Source organism: Fukomys damarensis, unplaced genomic scaffold (genome assembly GCF_012274545.1).
Source record: "Fukomys damarensis isolate Sample0158 unplaced genomic scaffold, DMR_v1.0_HiC HiC_scaffold_6, whole genome shotgun sequence".
In the NCBI taxonomy this organism is placed as follows: Eukaryota; Metazoa; Chordata; class Mammalia; order Rodentia; family Bathyergidae; genus Fukomys; species Fukomys damarensis.
Window position 1 is genome coordinate 34,157,426 of NW_022900918.1, and position 11,427 is coordinate 34,168,852.

Sequence of the window (11,427 nt, forward strand, 5' to 3'; positions counted from 1 at the left end):
TTCGGCTGCCATCAACATTATGCTAATTGGAGTCCCCGTTGTCTGTCAATTAGTATCACCCTGAAATAACAAGCAAGGGCTTCCTGGGAGTCAGCCACAGTCCCTTCACTCAGAGATGCTGCCTGAAGGGTCTTAAAAGCAGAACCATTAATTAATCCGTCCCCGGCGTTGGGCAAGGAGAGTTCAAGCTCTCCCATTTCTCATCATAGATGCTGGATGGGTAAGGTCATGAAGGTTTCCCTCCTAATTTAGCAATGTCGGATTTGACAAGCGTCTAGATCACTTGTTTTCTTGAGCAGAAGAGAGAAAACAAGAGATCAAGGCATCAATGTATCAGCCAGGCAGAAAAAAGGCAGAGGTTACAACGTGTTATATTTAGAGCCGTAATTTGCCTAGGAAAGATAATTGGGAAATCACGTTGCCTAGCTGGAAAGTCAGCAGGCCTTCTGTTTTTGTCTGGTTGTGTAGTCTCATAAATGTTCGGGGCTTCCATACCTTCAGGCATCAATAATTAATTTTTAAAAAGTTGGAAGATTCTGAGTAGCAACTGCCTATTTAATGAGATAAGTCAAAAGGGGGAAAAAAGAAGGGAGTTTCTTGCTGTAATTGGATGTTGCATTTTCCACGTTGCCTTTCCAATCCATTCTTTTGAGAAGGATTTTCACATTCTTTAAGGAGCCATGGCAATAAGTGCTGGTTAAGATAGTCATAATGAGTCTCAGCTGCTTCCACAGAAGTCACAGGAAGTCAGCAGCCTCTTGGCTCTGTTGTTCCTGCCAGGGCCACTTAGGAGACAAGAGTCCCCCACAAAGTGCCTGATGGTAGACCAGAGGATGAGTTTATGTGGAAATTGTCAGTGTTAGATATTTGGGTCCTGTGTCCAGCCAACAGGTGCTGGGCCTGAATTTGCATTTCTATCACGTCCCCAGTGGAAACTGATGCTGTCCGACCAGGGATACAAGTGGAGAACCGGAAGCTAGGGGCCATCCTTTTCTACCCGGCTGCACTAGAGATTCTCTGGAAGATCTGTGGAAGAGATGCTGATGCCTGTGGCCCACCTGAGGCCAAACAAATTAGAAGACAAACCCAGGCTTCTGGGTATCAGCTCTCCACAGGAATCCCCCATAGTCAAGGTGGGGACCTACTCACTGATGGACGTGAGCTCCGAGCCCTGCACTCCTAGCATGAGTCCACACCACAGCAGCGGCATCCCTGGCTTGTTAGAAACACTTTAATCTGCTGAATCAGTATCTTCATCACGCCCAGGTCTCCAGCTGTTTCTCATATGCACTAAAGTTTGGGAAACGAGGCTTTAAAGGAAGAAACGGGATTCACATTTTTAAGTTCCTCTTTTCCTACTGCATGCCAGGCATAGAGGGGCTGCTGAATGCACTTCATCCTAATCTTGTCAAGGTAAGTTTTCTTCCCTAACATTAGCGAAAGCCTAGTGGCTTAAAACAACACTTGCTGTCTCCTGGTTCTAGAGGTTGGAAGTTTACAGACTTCTCTGCTCAGGATTTCACAGGTGTAAATCAAGGTGTTGGCCAGGCCAGACTCATAACTACAGCCCATGCAGAGAATCTACTTCCAAGTTCATCCAAGTTATCAACAGAATCTAGCTCCTTGCATTTCTAGGACTGAAGTTCTGCTTCCTTGTGGGCTTATGGGGTGTGGACCAGAAGGTGCTCTTAACTTCTAGAGAGCACTCGGAGCTCCTTTTTACATTTTCTCTTCATCCTCAAAGACAACAGTTCTGTGTGAAATCCTTCTTATGCCTCCAGGCTCTCTGACTTCCCTTTTACTAGCTATCAAAAACCTCTTGTTTTTATTCGATTAAACTCCTTTCCATAATCTCCATTTTTACTAATTCAAGGTCAACTAGTAGCCTTAACATCTGTGAAATCTCTTTGTGTGTTGGGGGGGGCAGGTACCAGGGATTGAACTCTGGCCCTTGCGGCTTGTGAAGCAGGCAGCAGAACCGCTGAGCCAAATTCCTTTTGCCATATGCATGATTTCCCATCCTACTCCCACTCCTGGGGTTTAAGGCTGTAGATTTTAGAGGCTATTTAAGAACTGCCTGCCTCATTGCTTTAAATACACTCCAGTCAGGTGTTAAAAATAATTGTTAAAGATGACAGTCATTGAACTTTTAAACATAATTCAGAAAACAACCAATTTGTAATAGAAACATATTTTACTGAATTACCAGTTACTCATGTAATTGTGCACAAGGCCCTAAATCACCTAGCTCTTAGAGCTGAATTCTGAATCTAAGTTATTCTGACCCCAAAAAGCTCTTATGAACACACTTTACCAGCTTGTCTCTCAGTGGTAGCATGCACATGTTACGAAGAATTATGCATTTATCAAAGAACTTCCACATTTATTGTATTGTTCTGCCTCATTAAAAATAAATGCTTAACTGTTATTCTTTTGTGATGGATGATGAGCCTGGGGATTGAGAATGTTTAATTATTTGTTTAAAGTCCTATAAGCTGAACATAGCAAATCCAGGACTGAAGGACAGGTCTCTTGATTTGAAGTCCGTTTCCAGCAAAATGGTTTCCTAATTTCCTATTTAAATCATTCTTGTTATCTAATTGGGAAACAAATGTACTAGAACAGAATAAGAGACAAGCAGAGTAATTACAGGGGGAATATGCATGTTTAAATGCTACTGTGGTCCCTGTGTAGAAAAATAGGCACACCTGCTATTCTAATTGAAAGATGAATTCTGTCCGAATGCAGAAAAATACTCTATTCATACCTGCAAACTCATTCTTCCTAAAGCAGATAGTCATTATATTTTAAACATAATTCAGAAAACAATTCATAAAGCAAACTATTTTTACTTAATTCCAAGTCAATCATGTAATCATTTTTGAGAAATGACAAGAAACATGTGGATACATCTCACATTTATGATTGGTTGGTGTCTTAAACTACATTTCTCATTGTGGAGACAAAATGCCCAACACCAGAGGAGGAAAAGTTTATTTCTGCTCAGTTTGTAGAGATTTCAGTCCATAGTTCATTCCAAAGCATGGCACAGGGGGCATCAGAGAGAAGAAACAGTAAATGGCGTGGCAGGGCAGGTGGAAGGCAGCAAATAATAGCAGCAGCAGCAGCAGCAAGCCTGCCTTCTTTCTGTCCCTATATTCCATCTAGGTTATAATCCAATTAATTGGTGCAACCTATACACAGAGTGAAACTTCCATCACCCACATCCTTAATCCTAGTATCACATCCTTAATCCACATTCACATACTCTAATGCATCTACCCATGAGTGCATGAGGCTTGGGGGGCCATAACAAGGGTTAGCCCACTCCCACAGATAACCTTAAGAAGGAATTCTGAAAACATGCTCTGCCAGTGATTATGTATTGATCCATTCCCTTTCCATTTCTAATGTTTAAAAAAAATCAAATCAACAAAAAGAAAAAGAAAAACAAATGTGGCCTGGAAAGAATGTAGTTATAATTAAAAAGTTTAGCTTCTCCCTGAGGTCAGGGTCTTCACGGTCAGTTAGGAGGCTGGCATATCAAGGCTTTCTCACCTGGGTCCCCTACCAATTTAGTCATTCTCCACTCTTGAGGTGAAAGTCGCAGCTAAAGAGAAACTATCCCTATACTGCCAGTTGAGAAGTCATTTTATGCTTTAAAATATCTCAGCCATTTGTTCAAGAATAAAATGGCTAGAAATGCAATAATGTCTTGGGCTAGTTTTCTTGTCATCATTTAGATATGTAAGGAGTTCTAACAATCTTGGATGTGGCCCGATTTAGACAAATTATATTTTAAAGATTAGGTGTTGGTTAGGTCATTTTTATTAAGTCTTCAGATCTCAGAGGATCAATGACTGCCAGAGAGAAAGTTAACCCGCAGGTTCCCTGGTTGGTGAACAAACACATCAAAGTGAAATCAGAATTAAAAGCCATTGTTCCTTTGGCCAGCTGCTGACTTTGCTAAATTCAGTTGAAGAGATATGGAGTGATGTGTGCCTGTTTCATTGCATCCATATGACTAGGAGCTTTATCTTTTTATTTTGTGTGGGTCGGGTCATTTTAATAGTAATTGCTAGTAACCACAGTCAGCATTCAATCTGTATTTCTAATTCATCTTTTCTAGGACAATATTTCTAGCAGGTTTGATGGAAAGCACTCTCTGCCCATCATTTCCATAGATTGTGGTGGCCTCACAGACAGAAAAATGAAACAAATGCAAGGAAGATCTGGAGAGGTGAGTCATTTTGAGATTTTTATCTTGGTTTGAGAGTTTCTGATTGTTTTTCATCATGTATTTGAATAAGAATCACTTGTAATAACAATATGGATATTGATAGATAAGGAGCTACCTTCTGTCCCCCAAAATAAGACCTAGACAGAAGATAATTCATGTTGAAAACTGGACATCAAAAATTCCGCCACTGTTCTCTTGCTCAGTGGCTACTCTAAGGCAGGTAAGGTAAGGATAGGCTGATTGGGGCTGGCATTTCTGATCTCTAGTTTTTCAATCAAATTTTTTTTACTTATTAATTTTATTGAGTTTATTGGTACATTTTAGGGATACAGTACAGTTGCATTCATTGTTGGGATCATGTACCTCTACATGGCAAGTCTTGATTCTCATTTTTTCCCCTTACCTCTGCCCTCCCTTCACCCCCTCCTCCCCTCCCCATCTACAAACACTTTATTTTCATCTTTTCATTCTCTCACATTTTTTTCTTTTCCCTTTTTGTTCTTCCCCTACGTATCACACCTTCCCTACACCTTTAGCTCCTTTCCTCCCATTTCTAAATGTCAGTAATCTTATTAGAATCTTATGCATTGTTGCAGAATATTCACACCAGGGAAACTATTTGGTATTTACACATGTGGGACTTATTTATTTCACTTAGGAGTATATCTTCAATATGTATCCATTTTCCTATGAATGAATCTATTCTCTCGCTCTTTATGGCTGAGTAATATTCCATTTTATAGAAAAACCACAACTTCTTTATCCAGTTTCCAACGGATGGGCAAATAGGTTGTTTCCAAGATTTAGCTATTACAAACTGTGCCGCTATAAACATGGGTGCACATACTTCTCTGTGATATGATTCTTTTAGTTCTCTTGGAAAGATACCCAACAGAGGGATGGCTGGGTCAAATGGAACCTCCAGTCCAAGCTCTTTGAGGTATCTCCATATTGATTTCCATAGTGGTTGCACTAGTCTGCACTCCCACCAACAATGGAGGAGGGTTCCTTTCTCCCCACAACCCCGCCAACATTTGTTATTGTGTGATTTCTTGATAGCAGCCATTCTTTGTGGGGTGAGGTGGAATCTCAGTGTTGTTTTCATCTGCATCTCTCGAATGACCAGTGATGTGGAACATTTTTTCATATATTTTCTTGCTGCTTTCACTTCTTTGTATGAGAAATGTCTGTTCATTTCGGATGCCCATTTTTGGATCGGGTCTTTATATTTGGGGGGACTGATTGTTTTGAGTTCTTTATATATCCTTGATAATAGTCCTTTGTCTGAGGTACAGCTGGTAAAAATTTTTTCCCACATTGTAGATTGTCTCTTAGTTCTGCTAATGGTTTCTTTTGAAGTACAGAAGCTTTTTAGTAAGATGAGATCCCAGTTGTTGATTCTTTCTGCTAGTTCCCGTGCTACTGAGGATTTGTTCATAAAGTCTTTTCCTATACCAATGTCTTCCAGAGTTCTGCCTAACTTACCTTCCAGCAAGTTTAATGTTTCTGTTTTAATATTTAGATCTTTAATCCATTTGGATTTTAATTTAGTGCATGGCGAAAGATAAGGGTCTAATTTTAATCTGTGGCAGGTTGACATCCAGTTTTTCCAACACCATTTATTAAAGAGGCTATCTTTCCTCCACTGAGGATGGTGAGCTCCTTTGTCAAAGATGAGGTAGCTGAGTACATCTGCATTTGTTTTTGTGTCTTCCAGTCTGTTCCACTGATCCTCAGGCCTATTTCTTTGCCAGTACCATGCTGTTTTTATCACAGTGGCTTTGTAGTATAGTTTCAAATTGGGAATTGTTACACCTGGTGCCATGTGACTGTTGCCTATAATGGCTTTTGCTATTCTAGGTCTCTTGTGGTTCCAAATGAATTTTTGGATTCTTTTTTCTAGTTCTGTGAAATATAGTGTTGGAAGTTCAATTGGCATTGCATTGAATGTATATAGCAGTTTTGGTAGTATGGCCATTTTCACTATGTTGATTGTTCCTACCCAGGAGCAGGGGATATCTTTCCATTTTTTTATATCCTCTTCGATTTCTGTTTTCAGAGTGCTGTAGTTTTCAGTGTAGATTTTTTTTTTTCTGATCTCTAGTTTTTAAGGCTGGTTATTTTCTGGCTAGATCTTATTTTCAGGGAAACTTGGGAGATTGGTCCATGGTCTATAAGACAAATAGTGATGCTGGTTTTATTATATAAAGATGATTGTACCCATTCCTAGTAGTGAGCATGCAAAGATAAAGACACGGTCCCCACCACCAATAATATGATAATAATGGATTAGTAGCTATTATCATTTAGGAAAGGGCGTGCATATCTCAATCATTTAAATAAATGCAAAATAGAGATTCTTTCTAGAATATTTCTGCTGAAATTGCTTCTAAAGTTTGCAGACTGGGGCTCAAGACTCTATTGAAGTTTCCTGCATTGTTCACGAAGTTAAGTGCAAAAGAGCTGTCATATTTATCTATAGCGAGGAGGCTTACTAAAGAGACAGACATAGCCTTCTTTCCAAATCTCAACTTAATATCTCATTTTTGAAATGTCCTTGTCAGATCTATTCTTGTAAGTCAGAAAAAAATAAACAAAGAAACAACAACAAAAAAACCAGGTCTGGATATCAGCAGAGGCCCACTGAGCCAGCGCCCAGTCAATACAAGAGCTGTCTGGGTCTTGCTAGCTGAAGCCTCACATTTCCAACAAGAGGTTTTAACTTTCCGTCTCTATTGAATCAACTGCATGAAAGAAGGGGGGAAAATCTTCAAATTGCATTACATACCATTCATTTCCCTTTCTCATAGATTTTCCCTCTCTCTCCCTCCCTTCCAGTAACATTGATTTTCTTCCTCGGGTTTCAGAAAAAGCTTTGCTCCGCAGGCGTCCTTATCTGCTTTGCTGACCAAAGCACTATTCACACTTCTCCTGTGGCCTTGCCGATGTCACACCTGCTGCTAGCTGCACCTTGCCTTGGCTTCATCCTCTGAGCGACACTGGCCTGACTTTCCCACATGAGCCCCGGGAACCTCCGAAGGAAAAGTGAATTCTGATCTCCTGGCTTACATAGCCTTGCACAGTGCTGCTCGCTCTATCACTGTGTTAGGAGCTGCCTTCTCGCAGTTTTGCACTCAGGCATGGGAGGCTGAGCAGCTGCTCAGACTGGCAAATACTTTTCCTTGGCTCCAGTACAGGCCCAGATCAACCAGTCCAGTTTTTTGGCCTGGAAAATGGGCTCAGAGGGAAACGGTTCCCCATCTGCAGGTTTATTAAGGACCCACCAAGATCCCTACCATAGCCTCACACACAGTAATTCATGGGCTCCCAGTTGTGTGAACCACGGAAGTTTGTAAGGCAGTGACAGCCAGTGTAACCACTGAATATGAGAGCCACATAGCCCTGGTCAGGGGCAACAACGTTAATGCAGGTGGTGCTGGATGTGGTAGAAAGGGGAAGCAGGTGAGCACAGGGCAAGCTATGCACTCCTGATGCTATGGGCCTCCCTGTCTTATGTTGGTCCTATTACCTTTTGGACTCTTGCATTTATCCTGTCCCAGGCCGATATCCACAAGACCATCATGGAAGGAATCTCCTCTGTGCTGGGTGGAACAGGTAAAGAGAAAATCAAAGTGTCAGGGGATAAGTTGAAGAAACGCTTGCTAACTAAATGGTGTGATTTGGAAGCCATTTGTTTAAGAGCTCCAGGTGTCCTAACTAGGAAAGTAGTGAAGCCAGTGAAAGTTTTGAATTACACAGTTCCGTCTGGTGACTTGTTGATGTTGTCTCCCTGTTTGGCCACATAGAAATCCAAAGTCTTTTCCTGGTCTGGAATTATTCAAACTTTAACATTGGAAAGAGGCAAATTTAGGGAAGCCTGTGTTCTTGGATGGCTGCATGGCATTTGGAGGTGGGAAGTTCCTGAAAGGTGGTTTGCTCTATGAGAAATTCCAATATGTATTATTTTAATACTTTATAAATACAACTGCAGTCTTCTGGACCCATTGCCAGAGCAGAGTCATGGCCACATGGTGGGTGTTCCCCAGCTGGAAGGACGATGTCACATTGAATATAAACACAGACGTGATGTTTGCCAGGCCCCAAGATGGCCAGGGCCTTCTGGGGGGACCACACCACCATCCACTCACCTGGTACTTGGCCTGCAGGAGGGGGGTGATGTCAACTCCACACACACCTGGCCCATGACAGCCGTCCAAAAGATGCACAACAAAATTAATGAATTCTACAGACCTTTTCTTTTTTACATTTCTTAACTAGCAACTGGAATAACAGAAAGGCTCTGTTAATATAATGCTTTATGGGAAACATGGCTGGGGTGGAAAGTGTGAATAAAGCGGTGGTCTTCTAAGACCTGTGAGGACAGCATCGTGCTGTTCATTCATTTCTCCATCTTTAGCATCTCCTCTGTAGCAAGTATTTAATAAATGCATGCTGACTGGTGAAAAAATAGCTGATGGTATTAATCGGGTTTATCATCTATGAGATACCTGCACACACTGGCCTTCACCACGTCCATGAGAAGCAGGTGAGGCAGGCATCAGTCCTAATCTCACTTTATGGAAAAGAGACTCCCTGAGTGGTGGAGGCCTTGGGGGAAGTTGGACAATGTTTAAGTTTTTCCGAGTCCCCGTTCCTGGGAAAGAGCGCCAGTAGGGGTCCTCTCAGCCTTCTGCATTCCCAGAAATAGTCGAAGGACTCAAGGGTCCTAGGATCTTCCTCATTCCCACCCTTTGCCTCTTGAATGATGAGCTGCCCTGTTTGTATCTACTGACAAATGTGAACAAAATTCCTGTACAGCTGACTTGCTTCAGATGTCAGATTTCTGCCAATCCATCGCAGTAGTCTTTTCAAATAAAGTCTCTTTTGCCTAATCAAGAATTTGCTTTTTATATGATGCAGAAAGCACAAGCCCAGGACCGAAGTGGCCTTCTGTCACCCAGCTGTGGCCACTCACGTGTCCCGATGGCCCCACCTGTCAGGGGTGGGTGGTTGAATCATGGCCCTGCTTGGCTGCTCTCTGGGTTCCCAGGACCTTGCACCCTTGTAGGGTTTGTGATAAAAGCTCTTTGACAAGAGCTGAAGAACAATCCTGGTCTTCACTGGACAAGTGTACTCACATTCACGTGTCTCTTTGTTTATACCAGTGTTTTACCTTAACTAGGGAACAAGCCTGTCATCCTCAAAGAAGTGAGTTAAAAAGAGGAATGGAACAGGAAATCAGGATGGAGAAATGAGGACTCTTCCCAATGGCTAGCATTTTGTTTTCCGTGAATGACAGGGCCATCAGATATTCTTCTGCAGAAGTGAGGTTGTTTTCCTTTTAGGAAATTTGGGATATTCCCAGGCCTCACAGTCTGAAGAGCAGTGACGAGAGCCACATGTGGGTAATGTGCCATCTGGAGCAGGTAAAGGTACAGAGACACACTGATGCCTTCACCCAAAGGCTCCCGAGTCCAGTGAGCTATTGGAATGCTGGTGTGGGTGGGAGAAGGAAGCTTTAGGACTATTTGCTAGCGGGGGAATTGGTTCTTTAGGACTTGAGCTGAGATCTCAGCAACTGAGCAGCTTGTTGGCTCACTACATATATTTTTCTTTTGTTCAATACCAACCACATCGGGAGGGTTTCTGGTAGACATGTTTCATTTCTGAGTCACTTTATTATGATGGCAATCTATGAGCTTTGCAGCTGACACGTCTGTAGCTTGTTGATCCATGTGTGTGGCCCCAGGTCACCCCATTCTACACACTCGAAAGTCTGCTCTGGAGAAATCTCCTCAACAGACCACCTGCAACATAACCTACTTTTGTGGCTGGCTTCCTTAAAATCCAATATATTCTGAAGGATCTGATCAATAAGCAGATGGCTTAAGCCTATGCACATGCCAAGAAACGAGGCATCTAATTAACAGTTAGACAGAGTGTGAGGCGATTGCAGGAGGGGAGTGGAGAACCCTGCCTGGGCTGGGAAACCCCTGGATAGGAGAAGCAGGGCTGGTGGTGTGACATATTGTTGAGGGGTGGCTGTTGGATGTGAGAACACAGCCAGGACCTTCAGGCTGTGCTCATTAGGGCTTTGCAAAATTCCCAATTATCTTCTGACCTGGCCCTGAGCAGGGCCCCTTTTCCTTGCCATGAGAAAAGAATCAATGAATCAAAAAGAACACCCATTTTGACATCCCCCATGGGTTTGCCTCTGATGCAAAGCCTGTAGACAGAAATGAGGGACTCCCTGCAGCCAGTAATGGGCACAGGAAGGATGGAGGTACCAGAGTGGCTGCCATCTTGCAGGTAAAGTGGGCTTTCCCGGTTGGGCAGGGTGGTATCTTGAACAAAAGTTAGGAAGAGACTGTGTGTGAGAAGAGGCCCACACACTCCAGCACGAGTCCCTGAGGGATGTTTTCAGAGTGTGCAAGCTCTCTGGTTGTGTCTAGAGAAAGAAGCCCAGGATCTACTTCACTCATGTCCTTTGGCTCATACCAGAACAGGACTTTTTGTCCTCTGCACCTGGTGGAGCTACCCAGAGTGTTTCCTAGTTAGAAGGAAACTGGGCTTGGTGTGCCTGCTTTCTCTGCAGAATGTGGAATGTGTTGTCAACCATTGCTGGCTGAAGATCCCTTGTGTGTTGTGGCAGCTGAGTTGTGCTGCCAGTGTGTGCTGGATTGGGCCCTGCGTGATTCTTCTCCTGTGGGCTGTAGACTGTGAAGGAGAAGATGGTGCCTTGAGTCTCACGTGTCCCAAGATAGCTGTCCTGCTCCTGCACCAATAAGACTCAAGAGGTCAGGGCCATACGGTAGCTTGTGGGAGGTGGCTTGTCTCTCATGTTCACTGACACAGCCCAGCATATTAGGATTACCTTCTGCACAACAAGTAAAAATATTGAAAAATGAAGTCAGTGCAACTTCTTCCTCTGACCTCTCCCTTCTCTCTTGGAGGAAAGAAATGCAAGAAGCCAGACGAATAAAATCAGCCCTGGGTGATGGAGAATGAGTGGTTTGGATTCCATAGGCTGATGAATGAGCACATCAAAAGTTTCACTATCAGACACCTACGGGAATAAAATGATAGTTATCGGGATGGCTAACTTTATGTGTCAACCTAGCTGGGCTGTGGTGCCCACTTGTTTGTCTAATAGTAATTTAGATGTTGCTGCAAAGGTATTTTTTTAA

General features: G+C 42.8%; 1 pseudogene; it reads left to right on the forward strand.

The window, feature by feature from the left end:
* Positions 1 to 1,362: 1,362 nt before the first annotated feature.
* LOC117285112 lies at positions 1,363 to 11,027 on the forward strand (annotated as a pseudogene).
* Positions 11,028 to 11,427: the final 400 nt, after the last annotated feature.